Below are 26,870 nucleotides of genomic sequence, written 5' to 3'. Positions count from 1 at the left end.
ATTTGGCACTTCTTGTCAAAGCACTTCTGAGCCCGAGTCCATGTGGGACACTCAAGTTTAATAGCACTTCTCATAATAGAGGTTCTGGCAAAGTTTAGTTTAAAACCTGCAATTCATCACTCGCAAATTATGCTTACACTGACTTTGGAAAGCAAAGGTCAGCTTCGTGCATTTTTGTACCCACAAGCACAGTTATGCATTATGAGGATTCCTTGGGGGACGTTACTGCGTTTGTCTTTAGGTGCCACAGGCCTCACATACGCTCACCTCAATTGACCTCTCATCTATTCCCCCTACTCCAAAAATAAAAATAAAAATTGAACAATGTGACAGATTAGATATGCCTAGCCAGTACTCGCGTATGGCAAGCAATGTAAGTTTTATCGAGGCTTCTCTTTCTGATTGGAAAGTGTCTTCAAGGGGAAAAAACAAGCATCTTTCCCTATGAGGCAGTGCTTTCCAAATTTGGGTCTCCAGCTGCTTTTGGACTACAATTCCCATCAATCCTAGCCACTGGTCTTGCTAGCTAGGAATGATGGGAGTCGTAGTCCAAAAACAACTGGAGATCCAAGTTTGGGAAACACTGTTTCTGAGGCCATCTGCGGTGAATTGGGGGAGCCAGTTGTGGAGATAGCTACTGCTTGTGTGGGCTGTGCTGAAATTGTTGACATCTCTTGGTAGTGGTGGCGCTGTGGTCTAAACCACTGAGCCTCTTGGGCTTGCCGATCAGAAGGTCAGCAGTTTGAATCCCCGCAACAGAGTGAGCTCCCGTTGCTCTGTCCCAGCTCCTGCCAAACTAGCAGTTTGAAAGCACACCAGCACAAGTAGATAAATAGGTATAGCTGTGGCAGGAAGGTAAACAGTGTTTCCATGTGCTTTGGTTTCCATCACGGTGTCCAGTTGTGCCTGAAGCGGTTTAGTCCTGCTGGCCACATAACCCGGAAAGCTGTCTGTGGACAAACGCCGGCTCCCTCAGCCTGAAAGCGAGAAGAGTGTTGCAACCCCATAGTCGCCTTTGACTGGACTTAACTGTCCAGGGGTCCTTTACCTTTACATTTTTACCAGTGTTGAAGGAAGAGTTGTCTTAGTAATAACTATGTAGTGGCTTGAAAAATGCATATTATGCTGTTTGGAAGTATTTGTCATTGCTGTTGAACAGTTCTGTTTGCAAAACAGGTTCTGTTTACCTTCCTTAAGCCCTCCAGGTGATTTAGCCTGCAGCTCCTATCAGCTTCACCTAGCATGGCCAATGGTCAAAGATGATGAGAGTTGTAGTCTAATAGTGACTGGAGGGTACTATGCCTAATAATCCTGTTTTATTTGTGAGTAGGTGAATCTGCAAAGAATTGCAGTTCTTCCTTCCTTCCTTTCTTTCTTTCGTTCATTTCAAGGAGATGAAAATATGAAGAGAACCACTCATTCGGTCTAACCAAACATAGGGATGCCTTTATCAATGTGGAGTTCTTGGAAGGAGTACGTGATAAAGTATAAATGCAGTTTAAACACTTCAAACATCAAAATAAAAGTCAGCTGAAGTGCAGAGATTGCCTAAGAATTGCTATTAAAAAATTGTATACCTTCAGTCAGAAACTGGTTAACTGGAGTGTTAATAAAAGAGATGAGCTAAATTGCTCATTACAGATGAAGCAGAGATCATGTATTACAGCAAATGTAGGTTAGGTAAGTGTTTAGTTTAATTAGAGAAAAAATGTTTTAAGGCAGAGAAATCAGGAGTTAATGGGGGGGAGTGAGTCCTAGGTATTGCAAGGTGTGACGGAGTCCTCCCTAGGAATGTTTGGGGGGGGGGGTTGTTAGAGTATGTGTGAGATAACAGAATCTTGACATAGTGTGAATGATAAAAACAAATCCATACTTTGTGTTCAATGGCTGTAAATGAGAGTGGTGGATTTACCAAGGATCAGTTATCTCTCTTGTTAATTAACTGTCATCTTTGGAAACAAAACAAAACAAAAAAATCACCTCTCTTTCCTTCACAACATTTACACACCATTTGACTGTCATAAAGCGCCAAAGCAGTTCACCAAAAGAGCAAAACAATCAAATTATTGGTAAAGAACAGTTGAAACAACTATTATGAAACATTAAATGATAATACAATTATTTATAATTGAAGAATTACCATACATCATCGGAGAAGACTTGCTCCTGTGTCTGAAATAAAGCTTCATTTTTGCAGAACCACAAGCCTTATTCTACCATTGTTAGTATCCATCCAAGTTCATCTTTAATTCTGACATTTTCAGAATTACTCATACCACTGTTTGAAAAACTTCCTTAATCACACATAACTTGGATGAAAACACCCATTTGTCCTTGCATACAGATCATCTCCTTTAACAAATAGACCCCTTTGTTAAAAGATACAGCCCATTTATCTAAGCTCTAGCTGAGCTAATATAGCCGTTATTTCTTCCCGGAGAATAAATTTGATAGGAAACAGCTATGGGTGGGCTTATCTCATGCAACCAGGTTGTTGTCTCTAGAAAGGTGGCGACTGTGGGAACCTTTGTAAGGTCCTGATTCATTAAACACTCCGCAGTCGACTTGTTGAGGTATGAGACTGCTTTGCTAACATTTGAAATGTTTGCCAAGACTTTTTAAAGGACATGTAAAATTTCAAAGCTTTTGTGGTGTCAGCTTTGAAGAATAGGACACTCTGCTAAGTCAAGGCTCTCACTTGTCCCAAATATGTGGGGAATGCTTGCCCCAACTACGCCACTCCAGTTTGAACATGTACAGAATCTGTGATAGGAGTTGAGCAGAAGGATCCACTCTGTCTATGTTCAGTGGTGCTGGGTTGGGTTCTGGCTAAGTTAGTTGTGCTTAGCTCCTATCAAAATCACCAGGCCGTAAATTAAGCCTGTTGAAGGAAAGTGATAAATTGGTTAATTCTCCATGAGTCAGCAGAGACGACTCATTCCCCACAAGGCAGCTGCAGACGTCTTGTAACTGCCTTATCGGTATTGCTGGCCTGAATTGGCGCATGAGGCTAGGTAGATAAGGCGCTCAGGCTACGGCATTTATTGTGGTAGGACGTTGGGAGAATCTGTGTGAGACTGTGTGGAACAGAAAAAGGAAGAGGAAGAATTGGGATTCTGGACAAGACTGAAAAGTTGCAAGATTTTGAAAGCAGCTGAATTTAGGACTTGGCAGCAAGGACTTTGAAGCAAGGAACCCTCTCTGGGGTCAGAGAGAGAAGACTACTTGTAGCATCTGTAAATAGTGTGTGTATGCATAGTGGTGTTTGTTGGTGTCTGCCTAGTAAAGACAACTCTGCTTAATGGCTGTTTTATGCAGTGAGTTTGACTGAAGTCCCATGGTAAAGGTAAAGGGACCCCTGACCATTAGGTCCAGTCGTGGCCGACTCTGAGGTTGCGGCGCTCATCTCGCTTTACTGGCCGAGGGAGCCGGCGTACAGCGTCCGGGTTATGTGGCCAGCATGACTAAGCCGCTTCTGGCGAAACCAGAGCAGTGCACCGAAATGCCGTTTACCTTCCCACCAGAGTGGTATCTGTTTATCTACTTGCACTTTGACATGCTTTCGAACTGCTAGGTTGGCAGGAGCAGGGACCGTCGCGGGGATTCAAACCACCGATCTTCTGATCAGGAAGTTCTAGGCTCTGTGATTTAACCCACAGCGCCACCCACGTCCCCAACTCCCATGGTACATACACCCAAACCCAAACGCTCTGCTATGTAGATTATTTTGGCAAAATGTTTCGTAAGTCACAACCTGCTTCTTTTCTGTCTCATCAGATGCACAAGTTGTGGAAGATGACAGGGAAGGTATCTTCTGATTTTGTATATACACACTATGGCATTGGTTGTCAAGCGGTGGGTCAAGACCCACTTGGTCACAGCCTAATCCAGGCTTCCTCAAACTCGGCCCTCCAGATGTTTTGAGGCTACAGTTCTCATCATCCCTGACCACTGGTCCTGCTCGCTAGGGATCATGTGAGTTGTAGGCCAGAAACATCTGGAGGGCCGAGGTTGAGGAAGCCTGGCCTAATCCAAGGTGGGTCGCAACAGGAGCACTACTTTGGTACAAATGATTTAGGTAAAAAGGGAAGCCTGCTTAGAACTCGTCAGCCTGTCTTTTAGGATGTTCTCTTCAAGTAGCAAACTGTGTTTCCTGAACTTAAATACTGAAATCACTGACAGAACTGCTCATATGGGTAGTTTTGCAGAGATTACAGTGCGTCAGTGCAAAGTTCCTATTTCTAGTTCTCTAAATCACTTTCTGCTGCTGCAGCATACCACAAACTGGCAAATTGTTGCAACCCAAGGGAATCTGTGACTTCCCACATAGTTTCTACCACCTCTGGAGCATAACACCCTTGCTGGCATATTAAATGGTGCATTTATTGCATATTTATAAAGTAGTGTTTATTTTACGTGTTTATAATCTGGATCTTAGTGTTTATCCTCCATTATACACACCAACATTTTTGGAGGTGGGGCTTAGGGGTGACTTGAGTGAAATGTTGTAAACAGTTGTCATTGCCAATACAGATGCAACTCCACTGAGCTTAGGAACTATGTTGCTTCTGGAAGCTTAAGTCGCTTTCACTTTTGAAGGAACAAGGAAATACTGCAGTTAGGAAGATAAGGAAGGACCATTACCCAAAGAGTCCTTTTTGTGGAAAGGGCACAAGAGCTGGGGTTTCAAGAGTAACCACAGGATTGAGCAGGTTGTTTAACTGCAGAAAGAACAAAGCTCAAGCTACATGCCATTTTTAATATGTTGTGCATTTGCATGTGTGTTTTTGAAAAGCATCACAGGGGACTCCTGGAGTTGCTCAGTGGTAGAGCATATGTTTTGTATGCAAAAATAAAAATGCCTGGTTCAATCTCTAGCATCTCCAAGTAGGTCTGGTAAAAGATTCCTGCCTGAAACCTGGAGAGCTGATGTCTGTCTGTGTAAACAATAATGAGCGAGATCAGGGGTCAGCAAACCTTTTCAGCAGGGGGCCAGTCCACTGTCCCTCAGACCTGGAGGGGACGGACTATATTTTGGAAAAAACCAAAAGAACAAATTCCTATGCCCCACAAATAACCCAGAGATGCATTTTAAATAAAAGCAGACAATCTACTCATGTGAAAGCATGCTGATTCCCGGACCATCTGTGTGAGGGATTTAGAAGGCAATTGGGCCGGATCTGGCCCCTGGGCCTTAGTTTGCCTACCCATGAGCTAGATGGTAAAGGTAATGGACCCCTGGGTGGTAAAGTCCAGCCAAAGGTGACTGTGGGGTTGCAGTGCTCATCTTGCTTTTAGGCCGAGGGAGCTGGCGTTTGTCCGCAGACAGGTTTCCGGGTCATGTGGCCAGCAGGACTAAACCGCTTCTGGTGCAACGGAAGACCGTGATGAAAATCAGAGCGCACGGAAATGCTGTTTACCTTCCCGCCGCAGCGGTACCTATTTATCTACTTGCACTGGTGTGCTTTTGAACTGCTAGGTTGGCAGGAGCTGGGACAGAGCAACGGGAGCTCACCCCATCACGGGGATTTGAACTGCAGACCTTCTGATCAGCAAGCCCAAGAAGCTCAGTGGTTTAGACCACAGTGCCACCCGCCTCCCATGTCCTAGATGGACCAATGGTATGAGTATGGTTGGACTAGATTACCCTCAGAGTCCCTTCCAACTCTAAAATTCTATGACTTAGGCAAGAGTAGGCCACTTTCCTATATTCCTATGATTAGGAGTGCTATGATTGGTGGAGGAGGCATCCTGAAACTCCTCCCCTCCTACACTGTGGTCCTGAACAGTATTCCCATTTCCTGAAACCACTGTGCTCAGAAGAAAGCTGCCAGCAGTTCAAGCTTCCCCCTCTCCCCCTCTCCAGCTTTAATCCTCACATTCCTGTGCGGCAAATTACGGTAGATTGAAAGTTACCCACAGAGTTTTGTAGCCAAGCGGGGTTTCTCTGTGGTCTCTTAAGACCATTCACAATCCACTATGTCATGCTGGCTCCAGGACTGAGCTAGACAGCTGACTTGAGTATATTTTGCTGATATGTCAGATATAAGTACTTGGACTTGCTGTAAAGTAACATAGAGGAACTTTACTTCCAAGTAATGTTGTTTCAGTGAAGATGATAACCTTATGACAACAATTCCTTCCCGTTTTTGGTATCATTTTTATTACGTTTTTCTGTTTTACCTTGTAGAATATTAATTTAAACAACCTTAAAATATCAATGACTTCCCTTCTTCTCTTTCCATGGTTCATTTTGCATAACATAAATCCCTGCATATTTTACATAAACTAAACTATTCAGTATTCCATTACTACATCCATCAAACCTATTTACACTGTTGAATTTATCTTAATGCTGCCAACGTTTCCACGTGTACACAATCCCCCCATATTTCCAATAAGCATTTTTTCAATCTTCTTTAAACCTATGTTCTTCTTGTTCTCTTATTCTATATGTTAAGTTGTCAAGCTGCATGTATTCCGTCTGTTTAAGTTGCCATTCTTCTTTAGTATAACAATTCCTAGGTCTCCTACTCATATTCTCTCACTGAGCGTCACTTTTGTCAATAACAGAGAATGTGAAAACCCATCCCTTTACCACTCCTTTAAAGAACTGTGATTGGATTAAAAGAAGGTAGTTAAATTAATCTAGACTGAGAAAAGCTTAGCCACTTTATCTTAATCTCTTTCAGGGTGGTTAGAGTGACAAAGGGGTAGACTGAGAACTGCAGCCAGGGGATGAGAGGCAGAAAGGTATCTACTCCTGTGACGTTCAGTGGAATCAGGGTCTCTGTGCGCACAAGGTGCAGATACCAGTATTTTCACTACTGTGAGTACCAAAGCTTTCTGGAATGGAATGGTCGGAATGAAACTGAACCAGGGCTGTCAGGAAAGTAGGCATCTGATTAACATAATCCACTTTGAGTGGTCTCAAATATTCACTCCAAGGGTGCTGCCAAATGGCTCCTTCCTGCTGCCATGGAGGGATGTTTGCTACCATCCAGCCTCAGGCTTCCCAGAAGACCCTTTATATGTTTTATGTTGCTAAGTGCTGTGCTGCATCTGCAACAGGCAGGAATCTCTTCCCCAAATGGGATGGAATATAAGGCCTTCTACATGGGCTCATAGGGACGCGGGTGGCGCTGTGGGTTAAACAGACCTTCTGGTCAGCGGTTCGAATCCCCGCGACGGGGTGAGCTCCCGTTGCTCGGTCCCTGCTCCTGCCAACCTAGCAGTTCGAAAGCACGAAGTGCAAGTAGATAAATAGGTACCGCTCCGGCGAGAAGGTAAATGGCGGTTCCGTGCGCTGCTTTAGTTTGCCAGAAGCAGCTTAGTCATTCTGGCCACATGACCCGGAAGCTGTACGCTGGTACCCCAGCCAATAAAGCGAGATGAGCGCCGCAACCCCAGAGTCGATCACGACTGGACCTCATGGTCAGGGGTCCCTTTACCTTTACTTTTACATGGGCTCATGCAGACCTGGCAATGGGAAAGAGCAGTCTGTGCTGCTTATTTTGGTTATTGTTTTTACTTTCCATTTGCCAGAGGGTTTTTTTTCTCCTTCAAATTACACCCACACCCACACAAATAAGTGCCAGGTGTCATTTGCGGATATTGTTGTGTATTCAGTAGCTTTCACTTTATTTGTTGGGTAATATCCTTCACCAGAGCATCCCAAAGTGGGTTATGCAGTAGTAAAACAAGGCCATGCATATAGTCGAAATGGCTATAAAATTGCCATTTGTCACAAGCAATGTGAAATCGCTAACATGCAGGGTGAACAACTAATCAAACATTGTCCATGATTTGTGTAAGAAGGTACTCAAGGTGCTAATCTGTTAGCCACTGACAGATGATAACCACCTCTGCTCAGAAATTGCTCATATTGCACTAAACCATTAGCACTAAACCTAGTGATCGATCTCTCTCTCTCTCTCTCTCTCTCTCTCTCTCTCTCTCTCTCTCTCTCTCTCTCTCTCTGTGTGTGTGTGTGTGTGTGTGTGTGTTCTACAAACAGTGTTTTCATGAATAGAACTGACACAAAGGGGGTACTCCACAAGAGGTTTATGCAAGATTCTGTGGCCTGGTTACTCTGATGTTGGACACATCCTAGAATATCTTCAGCCTGTGAGTAAGAGATTCCTTCCCCCTCTTCTTTTTACCTTTCTCCTCCTGTGATGGAACTCCTATTTGGGGACTTCCCCGGCTTTTTCTTGTCCCATGTAGGACCAGTCTGGAAAGTTAGCCTTGGTGAAGACGTGACGTTTTCATCCCCCCCCAAAGTTTTTGATTTGAGTTTCCATTGAAATGAGGCTGTATTTTAATGTTTTAATGTTGTACAGTGGTGCCTCGCAAGATGAAAAGAATTCGTTCCGCGAGTCTTTTTGTCTTGTGATGTTTTTCGTCTTGCGAAACACGGTCCGTCGCAACTGCGCCTCTTCAAGCGGCTTTTTTAAAAAAGCGCAAGACGTTTTCGTCTTGCGAAGCAAGCCCATAGGGAAATTCGTCTAGCGAAGCAACGCAAAACCGAAAAACCCTTTCGTCTAGCAAGTTTTTCGTCTTGCGAGGCATTCGTCTTGCGGGGCACCATTGTATTTTAATCTTGTTTTTAAGTTGTATTTCAATCAATTTGTTGTTATATCGGGTGTTAGCTGCCCTGAGCCCTGTCTTGGCTGGGGAGGGTGGGGTATAAATAGAATTTATTATTATTATTATTATTATTATTATTATTTGTAGGCAAGGTTTGTTCTTCACCATGAGTCCCAGTTTAGTCAAACCTTTGCTTAGCTCAGGGTGGAAACAAAAAGGACCGGGGAGGGTCAATGTGACCTCTCCAGCAACCCACATGTACATGTGACCCCCTTAAGCCATAGTTTCTATTGTTTGTGTGATTCCGGTAAGCCACAGAACCAAGCTATTCCTGTTTCATGCATGTTGTATCAGAACTGGCCAAGGATCTGTGTTTCAAACACTTTCAGACTAAACTGCTTGGCATAGGGGTTTTTCCTCCTTTTGAATATTTCTGGGTGTAACGGCCAGACAACTGCAAGAACCAAATAACCAAAGACTGTGTTTTTAACAATGTGCTACTTAATAATTGTGTGTGTGTGTGTTGATTTTCTTAGGCCCGTTGAGTAACTGCTCTCTTTGAACAACTGTAGAGTGATTCTAATTAGGGATGAAAACTAGATGTTCATCTGCATCTCTGTAGTCTGTTTTGATTTCCCCCTTGTATGTGCTCACAAAGAGTCAAAGCAACTATGAATACATTATGTCTCCTTATTTCTGCATGCTACAGATGTCAACCTAAAGGGCAATGTTTCTGAAATGAGCACATTTTCTCCTGTGCCAGCTGTAGCCTTGGAGACTCTGCACAACCTTTATTTGCCATCAAGCTCAGCAATGCACTGATATTTAAATTTGTTTAAAAAAATATTTTCAAATTATTGTGCATGTTACATATATGCACGGTTGTCTTTTCCGTGTAACTGGTGCAAATTCTGCCTTCCATATCAGATTCAGAAGGTTTGTATGCATGCAATTTCTCTTTCTGGATTTGCTTTTTGCCTCAGATCTTGCCCCTTCAGGGGTTTACCAGTACAGTACTATGCTATACAGCTGGCTCGGATTCAGTTTACATCACAGTAAACCAGCTGTGAGGCTGGCAATGCCTGCACAATTCCAGCTGTCAATCTACCCGATGCAGCAATGGCCCATAGTCTTACCAACCGAAAATGGTAAAAGGCACGCCTAGCGACTGAGGGGTTCACAAATTAAGAGAGGCAGGTAGCCTTGCAGGTGTTTGCTGACGTTCACAATTTGCCAAAATTATGTTTAAACACTTAACTCATATCTAATTCTTGTTTTGATACTGCATGATCTTGATACTGCATGATCTTGATCTTTGATACTGCAGGATCCCCATCCTGCTGATATAGAAAGGTAAAATAAAGCCATACTGACAGCCCATAATTTAACTGAGTGTACAACACAGCATGATTTAAAATAAAATTTAAAAAATTCTGTACTTGTTTTGCAGTGAATGTAGTTGTGAGCTACCAGAATTCAGCCTTCATTTTTGTTTACAGCATCTCATTTGCATGCCCCTCCCCTTTTCCTTTCTGCTGTCCCTGCCATTAAAGACCTTGAGGCAAATCTCCATAAATCAATTTAGTGCTGAGACAATTTAGTGCTGAGACAAACATGCATTAGAGTTGGAAAGGATCTAGCCAGCGTGCAACTTAGCCCAACTCTCTGCATGGAAGATGATACGTTCTGTACCTAAAGGCACTCTCAGCAAATGCCAGTTCAGCCATGAAAACTTCTGTGGCAGAAATAGAGAGCATTGTAATGTGAAAATTAGGATTTTAGTTTTCACTTTTAGTATTTTGCCCACCAGAGAAAGCTCTGTATAAAAAGCAATCTACATATATGTCATCTGAGCTGGTGACTTCATGTCTAAAAAACTTAAGATTTGCTCACATTTTCTCTGTCTGTACAATTGATAGCTATCGCCACTTGAACATTATGTTTTTTCTTTCTTTTTTATATTTTTTTATTGGTTTTACATAAATTTTTACACAATAACTGTAACCATTCCAAAACATAAAAAATAAAAAGGTTCTTTCGAATCTACAGACCTCCTCCCCTCCCTCCATGGGTTCCATTTACAAAGATTTTTTCTTTTTTTCTGCATCTTTTACCGTTATCTATCTGTTACATAATCATAGTAACCAAAATTCATTTCACATTACAAGTGTCATTGTCTCCCTGCCAATGATTTTAACTGTCTAAGGTGGCCTTTTAAGTATGTTAAAAAGTTATTCCGATATTTTAGGAATACTTGATCTTCCTGGTTTCTGATCTTTCCCGTCAGCCTCACTATATTCCATCAGTTTGGTCTGCCATTCCTCTCTGGTCCGCACTTCTCCTTCCTTCCATCTCTGGGCTAGAAGCATTCTCACTGCCGCCGTTGCATACATAATCAGTCTTTAATTTTCTTTCGGTAGTTCCTCAGAACATTATGTTTTTTCAAACCTAGCCCTGGTGTTTGTTGATTTTGTCCTATTCTCTGGGGATATAGGAGTATAGGCATCCAATATCCTTGCTTCTATTACCCTTTTTAAGTATTTGAAAAAAATTGGAAATACATTTAGAATAGAATAGAATAGAATAGAATAGAATAGATTCTTTATTGTCATTACACAAGTGCAACATTGTACAAAGTGCAACGAAATTGGATGCCATCCCTTAAAACATCAAAAGCAAAACAACAACAACAACCAAACAAACCACATTCCAGCCACACCCACACCACACCCATCAAACTCCCAGGTCACACTATCGAGTTACAGCATTCAAAAAGGCCACAGCTCTTGGATAGAAACTGTTTTTCAGTCTATTTGTCTTTGACTTGATGTTTCTATATCTCCTGCCAGAAGGCAGTAGTGCAAACAGACCGTGTCCCGGGTGAGATGAATCCTGCAGGATGTTATTTGCTTTCCTAAGACAACGGGAACCGTACAGTTCTTCCAAAGATGGGAGAGGATGACCAATAATCCTTTGGGCTGTGGTTATGACCCTCTGGAGCACCTTCCTCTCCCTAGCTGTACAACCGGAGAACCAAGCACAAATACAGTATGTAAGAATGCTCTCTATGGAGCCTCGGTAGAAGCACACCAGCAGTCTCTCACTCAGATTGTTCTTCTTTAAAAGTCTGAGGAAATAAATTCTCTGCTGGGCCTTCTTCACCAGAGCAGTGGTATGTGCGCTCCAAGTCATGCCCTGATCGATAGCTACTCCCAAAAACCTGAATTCCGCCACCCTCTCCACCCGTTCCCCGTTGATATACAAGGGCTGAATGTCTGCCTTTTTTTTCCTGTAATCCACCACCAATTCCTTGGTCTTAGCCGTATTAAGAGCCAGATTGTTCTCTCCACACCAAACACAGAGCCGCTCCACCTCGTCCCGATAGGCGGACTCATCCCCTCCTGAAATGAGCCCTACCACCGTAGTGTCATCAGCAAACTTGATGATTTTGTTGCTGGAATAGATGGCTGTACAGTCATACGTATAGAGAGTGTAGAGCAGGGGACTCAACACACAACCCTGTGGTGAGCCGGTGTTAAGGCTAAGGGCTGTGGACATGTGTGACCCTACTCTAACCCTCTGAGAACGTTCTGACAAAAAATCCAAAACCCAGAGACAGGTGGAGTTGGAGAGTCCAATCGCCTCTAGCTTGGACACCAGTCTATGGGGGAGGATAGTGTTAAAAGCAGAGCTAAAATCCACAAACAGCAGCCTCACATAACTCCCCGGCTGCTCCAGATGGGACAGAGCAGCATGGAGAGTGGTATTTAGTTAATGAGTGTGAACTGGGAGCCATATGGTTTGAGGCTGGAACTTAACCTAGTGAACTTCTTGGCTTTGAGCATTCTCAGGATTTGGTGCCTTCTTAGGGACAGGTCAGAATAGAGATGTGAAAGAGTAGCACCTTATGTTTGGCACGGGTGGCACTGTGGTCTAAACCACTGAGCCTCTTGGCCTCCCTTATCGCTCCCTAGCATCCCACTGCCAGAGGATGGCCTCCTTCCATTCACCACTTTGCCTCCTCCAAGTGGAAGAAACCTGGGCAGTGCTGAATGTCACATCCATTGCCTGCTGGAAATAAAAAAGGGCTTTCCCCTTGGCCTGCCTTTATATCCACTCAGTTGCCAAGTGCTTTGGTGACATCATAAGAAACCTACAGCCAATGGCAACAGCTGAGGAGGCATCATCTTCATTGCTTTGAGCCTCACAATGGCAGGTGGACCTATCAGCGATTGTGTGCTTGTTTATTCGGGTGGCACTGTGGTCTAAAGCACTGAGCCTCTTGGACTTGCCGATCAAAAGGTCAATGGTTCAAATTCCTGCGATGGGGTGAGCTCATGTTGCTCTGTCCCAGCTCCTGCTAACCTGGCACTTCAAAAGCACACCAGTGCAAGTAGATAAATAGGTACCGCTGCAGTGGGAAGGTAAACGGCGTTTCCGTGGGCTCTGGCACTCATCGAGGTCCTCTGTGCGCCAGTAGCAGTTTAGTCATGCTGGCCACATGACCTGGAAAACTGTCTGTGGACAAATGCTGGCTCCCTCGGCCTGAAAGCGAGATAAGTGCCGCAACCCAATAGTCTCCTTTGACTGAACTTAACCATCCAGGGATCCTTTACCTTTACCTGTTACCTTATGTTTGGCAGACCTGGTGTGAACAGGAATACCCTCCTAATCTTGCCTGGTCAACAAAGTAGCGCTTTCTGTATGCCATTCTGCATCTCTTTAACTTGCAACTGAGCATGACACAAGCTCAGCCCTGTATTTGGGTGAAGCCATTGGGACTTCAATCCTGTGCTGAAGTTTCCAACCGCATTTCCCACCGTATCTCTCCTCTTGTAACTACAGCTGTGGTCTTTCTAGTGCTGATTCATTATGCTAGCTTCTTGTTTTTCTGCAGCACTTCTTCAGAGTAGCCTCTGCAACGAAGAAGAATCATTTCCATTTAATAAGCATTGCTGCCTGTACTGGGTGTTTGGAGGTGCAAGAGAGCCTGATTATGAAACCAGGCAATCAGAAATCTATCTGTTTGCTTTTAACCCTCCAAATGGTTAGGCTAAATAGCAAGAACAGATGGGGAAGCAAATTCATCATGGTACTGTGCTCAGCAAAGCATGACAGGGCATTTAACCTTAAATAGATTTGATCTGGTTTCATGGCGTTCTTCCATGAATTTCTAAACAGCATTTGAAGTACCTCTCTGGTAATGAGCCTCTGAAGAGCAGTACATTGGAATTATGATATGCAAATATCTTTTGTTTCCACAATAGAAACAGACTTATTAATATTCATATATAATACAAACTAACTTTGACAAAAGATGCCGGTGCTTTATGACCCTCAGTTAATTGAGTGAATTATTTTTGACAGTAATTATTTCTCCTGTTTCCCCTGCTGGAATTAGTAGTGTTTATGGCATCCAGTCTACCTTTAATTTAGAAGTAGAATAATTTTCTGCTTCTTGCTTTTCTGGCATGGGAGGAACAATTCACTAGTCAATATGAGGATGAAGGCCATTGTTCTCATCAAAATTTAAAGGGGAATTGTTCCATTGGAAAAATACTTACGTGTTGAAACAAGTTAGATGTTTGCAAAATGTCTAGGTTATTCTAGATTAGAACTTTTATTGTATCATAGAACATGATCTTCCTTCTAGAATATTTTTTATTCCTGCAATATGCTACATTTCTGTCATTTCTGAGTACCATCTTGGGGGCGGGGATTGCAACCCTTTATGTAAGCTTCTTTTTAACAACAGGCACCTGTGATTGGCAATTATGTTTGAGTCTTTTTTATGAATACTGTTTGAGCATTTGTTTCCCCTAGCTTTTAATGTGGCACACTAAGATTAAATTGAATGTGTATAGTTTGCTTGAACTTCAAGGAGGTGGTGGCTGAGGGCATTTAAAACATGCCCATGTTTTAAATTCAATTAAGACAACTAAGAGTACTATTTTCAATCAATCCAGAATCCCCCCCACCCCCGAAACATGACTTCATATATAAGGCTATAGATTTTGGTTAGATTTTCCCTACAGCCCAAATAGCCAGAGGTGCTGCCATTCACCCACTGAATTTCTTAGCTTTTCCTTTCTTAAAGTCTCTAGCCCTCATTGTTAGGCAATATGAGAGGAAATGTGGGTGGCACTGTGGGTTAAACCACAGAGCCTAGGGCTTGCCGATCAGAAGGTTGGTGGTTCGAATCCCCGCGATGGGGTGAGCTCCCGTTGCTCGGTCCCAGCGCCTGCCAACCTAGCAGTTTGAAAGCACACCAGTGCAAGTAGATAAATAGGTACCGCTCCGGCAGGAAGGTAAACGGCGTTTCCTGCGCTGCTCTGGTTCACCAGAAGTGGCTTAGTCATGCTGGCCACATGACCCGGAAGCTGTACGCCGGCTCCCTTGGCCAATAAAGTGAGATGAGCGCCGCAACCCCAGAGTTGGCCACGACTGGGCCTAATGGTCAGGGGTCCCTTTACCTTTACCTTTATGTGAGCACATTTCCTAATACAGTGGTACCTCAGGTTAAGTACTTAATTCGTTCCGGAGGTCTATACTTAACCTGAAACCGTTCTTAACCTGAAGCACCACTTTAGCTAATGGGGTCTCCTGCTGCTGCAGCGCCACCAGAACGCAATTTCTGTTCTCATCCTGAAGCAAAGTTCTTAACCTGAAGCACTATTTCTGGGTTAGCGGAGTCTGTAACCGGAATCGTATGTAACTGAAGCGTATGTAACCTGAAGCATATGTAACCTGAGGTACCACTGTATGAATGTATGAAGTAGACCCTAATTCCACCTAAGGGTTGAAATAAAATTTGCATGTAACTTCATCTTTCATTATCTGTGTTCATGTGTCGAAGTCCAAGATGCAAATACAATAGTGTTTACAAATACCATTGGGTTTTAGCTGCATACTTTTATACGCTGGTGTAATGCTGGGATATACAGCACTTCCCTAAGGCTTTGTACTTTGCCACATAGTTTGACACACAGTGGGACTTAACTTTCGCGTAAATTGGTTCAGTGTAAGGACACACAGTTGTCCAAGGGGCCAGGAAAAATAAGTAACACTATTAAGGGGTAAGGTTTAAAGCAAAAAAATTAAGTTTTCAGAGAGTTTCAGAGATGTGCATGCAATTAGATTTGTTAATGTAGAAAGTCCATTTATTTCAACTCTGTTTAATGATAGTTGTTTGGTCAGCTAATTGATTAGATTGCTAATAATTTGCAACATCTGTAACACAATCCACAGGGATGTTTATTTACAGCCATCTTTGCACATCTTTGCACATCTTTACAGCCAGGACTGTTGCACCTACTAATCAATCATTCATTCATTATTTATAGGGTTCAATATTTTACCTTTCGTGCCAAAAGAAAGCGATAGAATAAATTGCCTGCACAGTTACCTTCATTTAGTACCCTATGCATATATAACAAGGTGGCTTTTATTTTTAAACTGTAATTCTGTTAAAACATATTGTAGCACATTCTTTTTATAATTATTGGAAGCATGTCAAACTTTGCTGTTAGGTTTCTTCCTACTCTTCCTGCAAGTAGGTAGAAGAACTTTGTCATAGTACAGTATCTTGATTCCCTTGGGTGTGTCGTAAATGGTGCTCGTAATGAAACAGAAATTTCTCAGAGGTTTTCTGGTTTTGGTGTGCTGCTAAATAATCATTGGTCATTCAGGCACATCTCTGTGTCCCTCTTCTTCCAACCAAAGTTTGTTTTTGTTATTGACAGAGCCAAATATTAAATACTTATGTATGGTAGAAGCACAGATCTTTATGCAGATAGCTGTTCTGAAAACCAGTAATGATATAATAATAATAATAATAATAATAATAATAATAATAATAATAATAATAATTTATACCCTGCCCATCTGGCAGGGCTTCCCCAGCCACTCTGGGCAGCTTTCAACAAAATATTAAAATACAGTAATCCATAAAACATTAAAAGCTTCCCTAAACAGGGCTGCCTTCAGATGTCTTCTAAAAGTCTGGTAGTTGTTGTTCTCTTTGACATCTGGTGGGATTGCTGCTACAGGTCACCTTTGAAAGAAGGCACTGTGGACCGTGGCCTGTCATTTGCTGCTGCAGCATTTAAGTTCATCTTGTTATTGCTTCTACAATGCCAAATCGCAACATGTTTAAAAACTAGTAGCTTAAATCCAACACAATTGTTTAAGTGAGCTGAATTTTAACAGTAGACGTGGTCTTTGTTGAAATTCTCACTTTATCCTGGTTTAAAATGACAGAGAAACTTCCATCATCGGTGTTTTTCTCTAATTAAGAGGTGAGAAAATTGTCTTCTAATCTTCTAAGGGTCATTTCCTTAGTTTCAGTTAGCTTTTATAATGACACTTCAGATAATAATATTTGAAAGGTTTAGAAGTTGTCACACCTAACTGGATACTTGCTTTGAACCAACTATAGCCAAAGGTGACCCTCTTATTGTCTGTAACAGTTCTGGGTTAATACAGCTGCAAGATGCAGTCATTTGTTCCAGTAAAAATATATAGTCCCGTCAAGCATTTAAGATTATATCAGCACGACAATGAACCATTGTTACACGGTACTAAATGAATTAATATGAGATCTATGTTTTCACAGTTGAGTATTCTACCAATCTATGCTGCTTTGCCATCACCCTGTTTTTCCTACACTGCTTCTGCCTGCTTTCTCAAAATTTGCACCATCTGATTTGCCTCTGATACTTATTGTTACTACATTTGAAAGTTTGCTGGTGCTACTGTAGACTAGTTCAAATGTTCAGTTCCTGGTAGAAAACATGATTCTGCTTCCTTTTGATTGCAAAATTTTGAAGGCAAAATTTTGCTGGGGATTCAATTAAACCAACTAGTACTCTTGTGAAAGTCTGTGATTTTGTTACCCAGGACTGAATTCCCAGTTCATTCCATTTCATTGTCTCCTGTTACATTCCACGAATGACTTTTTCAGACGCAGTGTTTTCACTTGTATACCATTTTGCCAGCTATTTTGCCTTGTTGGGTGAAGAACACTGCAGTCTTCAGGCCTCCAAATCCCAAGATGTGGCTTTAAAAGTTAGTGTGTGTTTTTTTAAAATAAAAATAATAATCATATGCCTTATTTGATTATTTAGAGTAAAGCCACTGGATTCCAAATAAATGGTCTTGAAGAGCGTTTTGCTTTCTTGGAACAACTTCTGGCAGACACATGTGACTTGTGAAAATTGGACCGTATTCCTTGCATGACTCTTCATATGTAAATAGTCATGATTGAGTGGCTGGGATTGTTCAAGTGGGAGGGGACAGCAAGGGCTCTATTCTCTCTGTGTTTGTGCACTGAAAAAAAGATAATGAAGGCCTTTGTACCCCCTCCAAAGACCTGCATTTCAGCAGGAATTGGCTGTGCAGCTGCAACCCTGGCAACAAGACCAGGCAGAAAAGAATTAGGGCAGCCTTCCAAAATGCAAGGCAGAGAGAGAGAGAGAGAGAGATTTGGAGATGCATGAAATGCCAAGCTTCTGGATAAGCAAGAGAAGCATCTTCCTGAGGCATAAGGGTAGATTTTTGTTTTCTTTCTTTGTTTTGAAACAGCTAAATAGCAGCTTCCAGACTGCTGCTGTTATGTGTGTAATCTACTTATTATATATGGTGAGCTGGAGCCTCAGAACTTGTATGACTGCATGAAGAGGATTTGCATGCATGCGAAACTTTTAAAAACCTAAGCCAGTTTCAGATTCCCCCTTTCTCACCCTCCATTTCACTAGGTAGCCTAAAACATCCATATATTGTTTTGAGTGTGTATGTGTGTGTGTGTCAGGGCCGGATTTAGGTTTGATGAGGCCCTAAGCTACTGAAGGTAATGGGGCCCTTTATATGTCCAGCTGTACTTTGTCAACAAATTGTCACTGTTTTTTGTGTGTTGAATATATGCTATATGGTAATTTATGGACCTAATAGGTATCTAAAGCCATTTGCACGTGCAGAATGTAGGCACCCTATATATAGAAATGAGCAAACCAGTGATATTTTAGGGACCAGGCTAGCAGGTGGGGCCCATTACTTACATCATAAAGGTAAAGGGACCCCTGACCATTAGGTCCAGTCGTGGCTGACTCTGGGGTTGCGGTGCTCATCTCGCTTTATTGGCCGAGGGAGCCGGCGTACAGCTTCCGGGTCATGTGGCCAGCATGACTAAGCCGCTTCTGGCAAACCAGAGCAGCACACGGAAACGCCATTTACCTTCCCGCCTGAGTGGTACCTATTTATCTACTTGCACTTTGACATGCTTTCGAACTGCTAGGTTGGCAGGAGCTGGGACTGAGCAACGGGAACTCATTCCATCCCGGGGATTTGAACCACCGACCAGCAAGTCCTTGGTTCTGTGGCTTCACCCACAGCGCCACCCGTGTCCCTTACATCATAGGAGCCTACAAAACACAGTTGCTATATGTAGGTTTTATTTTATTTGTTTTTTATCTAATTATTTGGAAGTGTACATCCAGGTTTTTTTTTCCTTTAATTTTACGGGGGCCCCAAAGCTATAGCTTTTTCAGCTTATACATAAATCTGGCACTGGTGTGTGTGTGTGTGTGTGTGTGTGTGTGTGTGTGAGAGAGAGAGAGAGAGAGAGAGAGAAACATGCACTGATTAAAAAACACAACAACCCTCTTTCTTGATACTTTAAAACCTCAATGTAATACTTTTAATTTCTCTTTCTATCCCATCTGTCTGTTGATGCAACTTTTAGAAAGTTAGGGGTAGATGGGTGAAAACTCTTGCTGGTGAGCAGTACCTATTGTAGCATAATCCTTTGACGGCATTAACTCAAAATCTTTCATTGGGAATAAGATATGTGTGTCTTCAGCCGTGTGATTTGCTGTTTGCGTAAGCACGGGTTTAATAAGGATAACAGTGCTGATGTGAATACAATAGGCTTCATTAATTACCCAGCTGTTTAATGTGATTCCATGAGCAGAGTTGCACTACTGGCTTGGCAGGAGATGGGAGTGCGACTTCCCCCCAAAAGCAAGTCAAATAGTGCTACTTTGTGCCAAATGATCTGAGTCTGAGCGGCACACAAACAAGAGTTTGGGTGAACTAGCCCCTGGTTGTTCATGAAAGGGTAGAGCACAAGAAAAATGACATTACCCATCCTAGTGACAAACAGGGAGTTATGAATCTGGCTATGCATTGCAAAGCAATGTTGAAAGCATACTTCACCTCTATATATTAAACTGTGAAGATCTTTCAGAAATTTGGGTTGATGCAAATTACCTTTTTGGTTTCTCTTGTCGTCGTTCCTGGCAAAACCAGTAGTGAACATCAGTGGAGGTCTGTCTTTTTCTGAATACAGTGGTACCTCGGGTTACATACGCTTCAGGTTACAGACTCTGCTAACCCAGAAATAGTGCTTCAGGTTAAGAACTTTGCTTCAGGATGAGAACAGAAATCATGCTCTGGCGGCGTGGCGGCAGCAGGAGGTCCCATTAGCTAAAGTGGTGCTTCAGGTTAAGAACAGTTTCAGGTTAAGAACAGACCTCCGGAACGAATTAAGTGCTTAACCCGAGGTACCACTGTATCTTCATATTCCATACTGGAATCAGAAGTGTGCATGCACATGAAATCTCATACCAATAACTAACTTAGTTGGTCTCTAATGTGCTACTGGAAGGAATTATTATTATTATTTGTTTTGTTTTGTCAGTCCTCTTGTTCTTCTCCATGCTTTTAATAGGAATGCTTTCATGCACATCCACACAGAAGGCAGCAAGGCTGTGGGGAAGGGGCAGAGGGCCTGGCTTAGAGGCAGAGCACACGCTGCAAAGCTCCAAAACTCAATTCCTGGTATCTGCAGGTAGGACTGGGAAGACAGGCCCTTGCCCGAAAGCTTGTAGGGCTGCTGCCAGTCTGGGTCAACAGTACTAGGGTGGATGGACCAATGATCAGACTCAGTGCAAGCTATCTATCTTCCTGTGTACTGTGCAATCAGGGCATTTTTGCAAGACCTCGTGGAACGAATAGGATTGGGGTAGGTTTCCTCTGTTCAGGTCTAGAAATGGATTTTAATGCTATTTCCAGGTTAATGAAATGTTTTAAAAAGATATAAAAGAAAGTGGTTATGCAGAAAAAGATTCAAAGTTTCAAACAGATATAATAAATAATGAATGCAAAATTTTGTCAAAAATGTATAATATATTGTTGGAATGGTATACGAAAGATGAAGAGGTTAAATCGGTAATGATACAATGGGCCAAAGACTTTGGGTATAATATTCAATTTGATGATTGGGAAAAACTGTGGAAAGAAAATTTAAAATTTACTGCATGTACGGTGTTGAAGGAAAATGTCATGAAAATGTTTTATAGATGGTACATCACACTGGTAAAACTAGCAAAAATGTATAAGACATGTAACAAGTGTTGGAAATGTAAAGAAAAAGAAGGAACGTTTTATCATATGTGGTGGGAATGTAAGAAAGTGAAAAGTTTCTGGGAAGTGATATATAATGAATTGAAAAAGATGTTAAAATATACTTTTGTAAAGAAACCAGAAGCTTTTATTTTAGGGATTACAGGAAAGGAAATAAGAAGAAAGGACTGTAAACTTTTCCAGTATGCAGTTACAGCAGTCAGAATTCTATTGGCCCAGAAATGGAAACAAGAGGAAATACCGACGATAGAAGAATGGAGAATGAAACTGACAGACTATGCGGAATTGGACAAACTAACCGGGAAAATAAGATACGTGAAAGACCAAGAATATATCGAAGACTGGGGAAAGTTTGTAGAATATCTGAAAAATGTATGTGATGTGCAAACAACGCTAGCGGGGTTTCAAGAAGCACTGTAAAAGTTGAGATGTATTGTTAAAGAGAAATAGAAGGGGGAGGGAAGACAAATGGCAATACAAATGAAGGGAATGTGTACTGAAGAGATAAATATGGATGATTGCCAGAGAAGCTGAAGGAAGTTCAAAAAGAGATAATTTGTTAAAATTTGGATGAAAATGTATAATGGTATTGGAAAATTAATAAAAAAATATACAAAAAGAAAAGAAAAGAAATGGATTTTAATGCAAAACTAGGGAATGCAAAAGCAATTTAATGCTCCAAGATCCATTTGCCAGGCTTAAATGATCATCATGATACTGTCTAGAGCAGTGTTTCCCAACCGGTGTTCCGTGGCACACTAGTGTGCCGTGAGACATCGGCTGGTGTGCCGTGGGAGGGAGGCGGGCGAGTCGGGCGGTGAGAGGCGGTGGCGGCGAGGATCCGCGTCGAGCCGGGGGCGGCTCCGCGGTGGTGGTGCCGAGCGGCGGGGCAGCGCGTGCAAATGGAGGAGCGCGAGACAGCGGAGGAGGAGGAGGCCGGCATGTCCGGGCAGCAGCAGCAACAACAGCAGCAGCAACTCCCGCCGCCGCCCCCTCCTCCGCCCGCTATCGCCGCCACCACCACAACAGCCGCCGCCGCCTCAGCTGCCGCCGTCCCTCAGTCCCTCGCTCTGCTGCCTCCCCACCCCCACCCCCAAAGCTTGGAGGTTCCCCGGCAAGGGGGAGGGGAAAAAGTGAAAACTTTCACTTTCGTGCGTCCCTCCCGGCGTGACGCTGCGCGCTGACGTCACAGGGCAGTAATGGTGGTGTGCCGCGAGATTTTTTTGATTAAACAGGTGTGCCGTTGCCCAAAAAAGGTGGGGAAACACTGGTCTAGAGCCACCGTTCCCAACGTGAGGCACACAGAGGGGGCAATCTGATTTTTAAGGGGGGCAATTCGAGAATGAGTTATAAACAGTGAATGGCCTTTTGGGCCTCCTCCATGTGAATGAGGGTTCACTTTTTGAATAATAAGAATTATATGCCAAGAATTGATGCTTTTGAATTATGGTGTTAGAGGAGACTCTTGAGAGTCCCATGGACTGCAAGAAGATCAAACCTCTCCATTCTGAAGGAAATCAGCCCTGAGTGCTCACTGGAAGGACAGATCCTGAAGCTGAGGCTCCAATACTTTGGCCACCTCATGAGAAGAGAAGACTCCCTGGAAAAGACCCTGAAGTTGGGCAAGATGGAGGGCACAAGGAGAAGGGGACGACAGAGGACGAGATGGTTGGACAGTGTTCTCGAAGCTACCAGCATGAGTTTGACCCAACTGCGGGAGGCAGTGGAAGACAGGAGTGCCTGGCGTGCTCTGGTCCAGGGGGTCACAAAGAGTCGGACAAAACTAAACAACAACAACAAGGTGGGGCATGGCCAAAAAATGGTTGGGAACCACTGAGCTAGATGGTTGTTATATAAGGCCATGATCCATAGGGCAGCCACGAGAAGCAAAAATACCACTCATGCAGATATAAACATAGCCTTGTGCAACCTATGTGTACGATTGACTGAGGCTTCGGTCAGCAAAGGAGCTTGTCGAGATGCAGCTTAATTTCCCCCCTGCAAGCAACAGAGTTTGGAACCTGCTTTTGCTTATAGAAGGACTCCTGCCTAAAACCTTGTTCAGTTATTGTCGGTCAGTTTCATCAGCCCTGTGCTTGATCGACCGTTGATCTGATCTTGTACAGTGGTACCTCTGGTTAAGTTCTTAATTCATTCCAGAGGTCCGTACTTACCTGAAACTGTTCTTAACCTGAAGCACCACTTTAGCTAATGGGGCCTCCTGCTGCTGCCGTGCCGCCAGAGCACAATTTCTGTTCTCATCCTGAAGCAAAGTGCATAACCTGAAGCACTATTTCTGGCTTAGCAGAGTCTGTAACCTGAAGCGTATGTAACCCGAGGTACCACTGTATAAGACAGCATTTCTCTTTCCTTTAGCTTAGTTGGTGTACCTGTGTGCAGTGCTGATAAATAGCAGCCCATGTCCTTTACACGTCAGTTGCAGATGTACTAAGTCTGATTCTTGGAGTTTTTGACGGGGGCCCTTCAGCCAATGTCTGCCTACAACGTCATCCCGTTTCCCTTTTATCTCTTGTCAACCCACACCAGGCCGGGGCTCTTGCAGAAGCCCACTTGAACTGTACAGTCTGCAAAAGGGAATGTGTGCTTTGAGTCCACGATAAGAGACCTGCCATTGAATGGCATCTATTCAGCTTCCTTTACAGATCTCTTTATCTTAAAGAAGCTGTTATCTGAACACGCTCCTGCAGCCTTCCATATGCATAGCATTCTAACTAGTACAACTCCCCTTTCAGCAGCTGTAATGTGATTTCACATGTAACGGAGGCGAGGCAAAACACAGCCTTCCCACAAGGGTATAGTTGTGCTACTGTTGCTGTTCACACTGTGTAAAACCTGATTAAAATGTGTGCTTTCATGCAGATTGGACAGAGCTGCTATATGTGAGCCAACAGTAGTAGTAGTTATTTATTGAATTTATATACCACCCTATATGGGACGCAGGTGGCGCTGTGGTCTAAACCACTGAACCTAGGGCTTGCCGATTGGAAGGTCGGTGGTTCGAATCCCCGCGACAGGGCTCCGTTGCTTGGTCCCAGCTCCTGCCAACCTAGCAGTTCAAAAGCACGTCAAAGTGCAAGTAGATAAATAGGTACCGCTCTGGCAGGAAGGTAAATGGTGTTTCCGTGTGCTGCTCTGGTTTCGCCAGAAGCGGCTTAGTCATGCTGGCCACATGACCCGGAAAAACTTCTCTTCGGACAAACGCCGGCTCCCTCGGCCGGTAAAGTGAGATGAGCGCCACAACCCCAGAGTCAGGGGTCCTTTACCTTTTTTACTGCCCTATACCCGGAGGTCTCAGGGCAGTTCACAGAATAAAATCAAGACATAAAACCAAAAAATACATAATAAAAATAAAACCGACAACCCAATAACTCCCTGCCACAACCCCCCCCCCCATTTTTAAATTGCATAGAATGTCAATCAAATCAACCTGGTTGATTTCGCCTGCTTAAAAAGGAATGTTTTTGCCTGGCGGCTAAAGGTGTATCATGAAGGTGCCAGGCGAACTTCTCTGGGGAGAGTATTCCACAGATGGGGAGCCACTGCAGAGAAGGCCCTTTTTTGTGTTGCCACCCTCCGGACCTCTTGAGGAGGGGGCACATGAAGGAGGGCCTTAGAAGATGATCTCAGGGACTGGGTAGGTTCATATGGAAAGAGGCGGTCCTTGAGGTATTGCGGTCCTGAGAACAGTTCTCCCTAGAAAAAGTGTAATGCCATAGAATCATAGAATTGTACAGTTGGAAGGGACACTAAGGGTCCAACCCTCTGCAATAGGAAGAATATGCAGCTGTCCTATACAGGGATCGAACCTGCAAATTTGGCACTATCATCACCATCCTCTAACCAACTGAGCTATCCAGATACATATTTAAAAGTTGCATGCAGTGTCATTGAGTCAAATACTTATCCATGGTTTGACGCTTTAGCCTTGAAATCATATACATTTAACATCCCGTTATTATGGATCTCGTTTAGCTGCTGTTGTTTGCTTAGCTTTAGCAGCAAATCCCTGAACAGTTCTGCTATGGTAACTCTGAAACCATATATAGGTGAGAGCAGGGATTTTCCCCCAGCTGGAATTCACTGGAACTCTGTTTCGGCACCTCTCAGGTGGGCGCCGTTGCCATTATAAGAAAACACAGGAGCAGTGGCGTAGCGTGGGTTGTCAGCACCCGGGCCAAGGCAAGTAATTTGCGCCCCCTAACCCGTGGATTTGCGCCCCCTAACCCTACCCCCCAGATGTTGCGCCCGGTGCGGCCGGCCCCCCCTGCACCCCCCACGCTACACCACTGCACAGGAGGCATTCATGGTGAGTTCTGGCACTTCTTTTTCTATTAAAAAAAGCACTGGGTCGAGAGCAGATTGAGCTGGGGAGTGTGTCGTGGGCTTTTATTTGATCCTAGCAAGCTTTTAGCCACTGGGATTCCACACTGTAGACACCCACTGTCCTTTGTTTTCTTTATGACCTGGAATAATGATAATAATAATAATAATGATAATAATAATAATAATAATAATAATAATAATAATAATAATAATAATAATAATAATAATTAATTTAGACCCCCCTCCCCAGGCAGGGCTGGGCTCAGGGCAGCTAACACCAAATATAAATTACAATAAAACGTAATAGGGAGCCCCCCCAAAGAAACCACAACAGTTAATTAAAATGCGGCTTAAAATACAGCTTAAAATATAGCCTCATTTTAGTAGTAGCCCATAGATCAAGACCATAAAGGGAGGAAACATCAGATATTCACCTGGGCCAGCAAAAAAAGTCAAGGGAAAATTTATATACCAAATCTCATATAAGGGGTCAGAGTGATTCTAAGCCAAAGACCAGGCAGAACAGCTCCATCTTGCAGGCCCTGTGGAAAGATGTCAAATTCCGCAGGGCCGTGGTCTCTTGTGACAGAGCATTCCACCACGTCGGGGCCAGTGCTGAAAAGGCCCTGGCCCTAGTTGAGACCAATCTAACCTCCTCGAGGTTCAGGACCTCCAAAGTGTTGTTATTTAAGGACCTTAAGGTCCATAAATGGACCTCAGAGTGATGCTGCCCATATATCTGAATACATATTATGGACAGCTCAAACTGAAAAGCTTAAACTTCAGCTGACCACTCTTTTTGAAGGTTGTCTGAGTGCCTGGCTAAGAGGATTTCTCTCTCTCCTTTTATTTATAAAATTGTTGACATCATCGTAGCATTTTACTAAAACACCTGCGTGCTGCTGCTGCTTCGTGTAGGCCAGGAATAATTTTGCCGGAAGCCATGCTAACAGGTGCTGATCTCACTGAGATCAGATTACTTTATATCTGTTCAGCTATAATCAGGGGCATTATAGCCCTAATGGATGTATTGAGTGATTGGTACCCAGATATATATATATGCTGACAAAGCACCAGGACCTATACTTGGAATGTTATATTTAATATATTTGCTCAACTTGAGGCACAGGATGAAAGTTATAATACGAGCTGCTTGGTTAACAAGCAAATTGTGGCGTTACAGTAGAGGCAATAAAAATGTCATGTTTAAATCTTCTTTACTGCCCTCATACATGCACGCACAGCAGATTTACAATCATACTGTGCCCTTCCCCGCCAGAGAATGGCTTTTGGTGTATGGTGCTGAATTCTTATATGTAATGTCAGCCAATTCTCAAAGCAATACTTATCTCATGTCCTCCAGAACTGGGAAACAGTAGGAACATTGTTGGGTCTGCTATCCAGGTCCACAGCATGGTGAGATACTACCTTTGTTTTCAACATGAGGTAAGCGAATGAAGTGTTATTTTCCTTAGATGTAGATCTAGTTGTAAACACCCCCCCCCCCAATTAGACAA

The 26,870-nt window shown here is 43.2% G+C and overlaps 1 protein-coding gene across 5 annotated transcripts in view; it reads left to right on the top strand.

The window, feature by feature from the left end:
• The window catches only part of CDC42SE2 (CDC42 small effector 2), a 95,534-nt gene that overhangs the window by 18,515 nt on the left and 50,149 nt on the right, over positions 1-26,870 (top strand). Inside the window, exon 2 of one of the 5 annotated variants that reach the window (XM_081213942.1) lies at positions 8,018-8,127. The exons of 3 other annotated variants lie outside the window; for them this stretch is intronic. The gene's annotated coding sequence lies outside the window, so the exon portion shown is untranslated. Of the gene's footprint in view, positions 1-8,017; positions 8,128-26,778; positions 26,800-26,870 lie in introns of those variants that run through there. One more of the 5 variants, XM_081213945.1, reaches the window with a different exon arrangement.

This window comes from Podarcis bocagei, assembly GCF_964188305.1.
Source record: "Podarcis bocagei genome assembly, chromosome: 11".
Lineage (NCBI taxonomy): Eukaryota > Metazoa > Chordata > Lepidosauria > Squamata > Lacertidae > Podarcis > Podarcis bocagei.
This window is presented reverse-complemented; position numbering and strand designations above follow the sequence as displayed.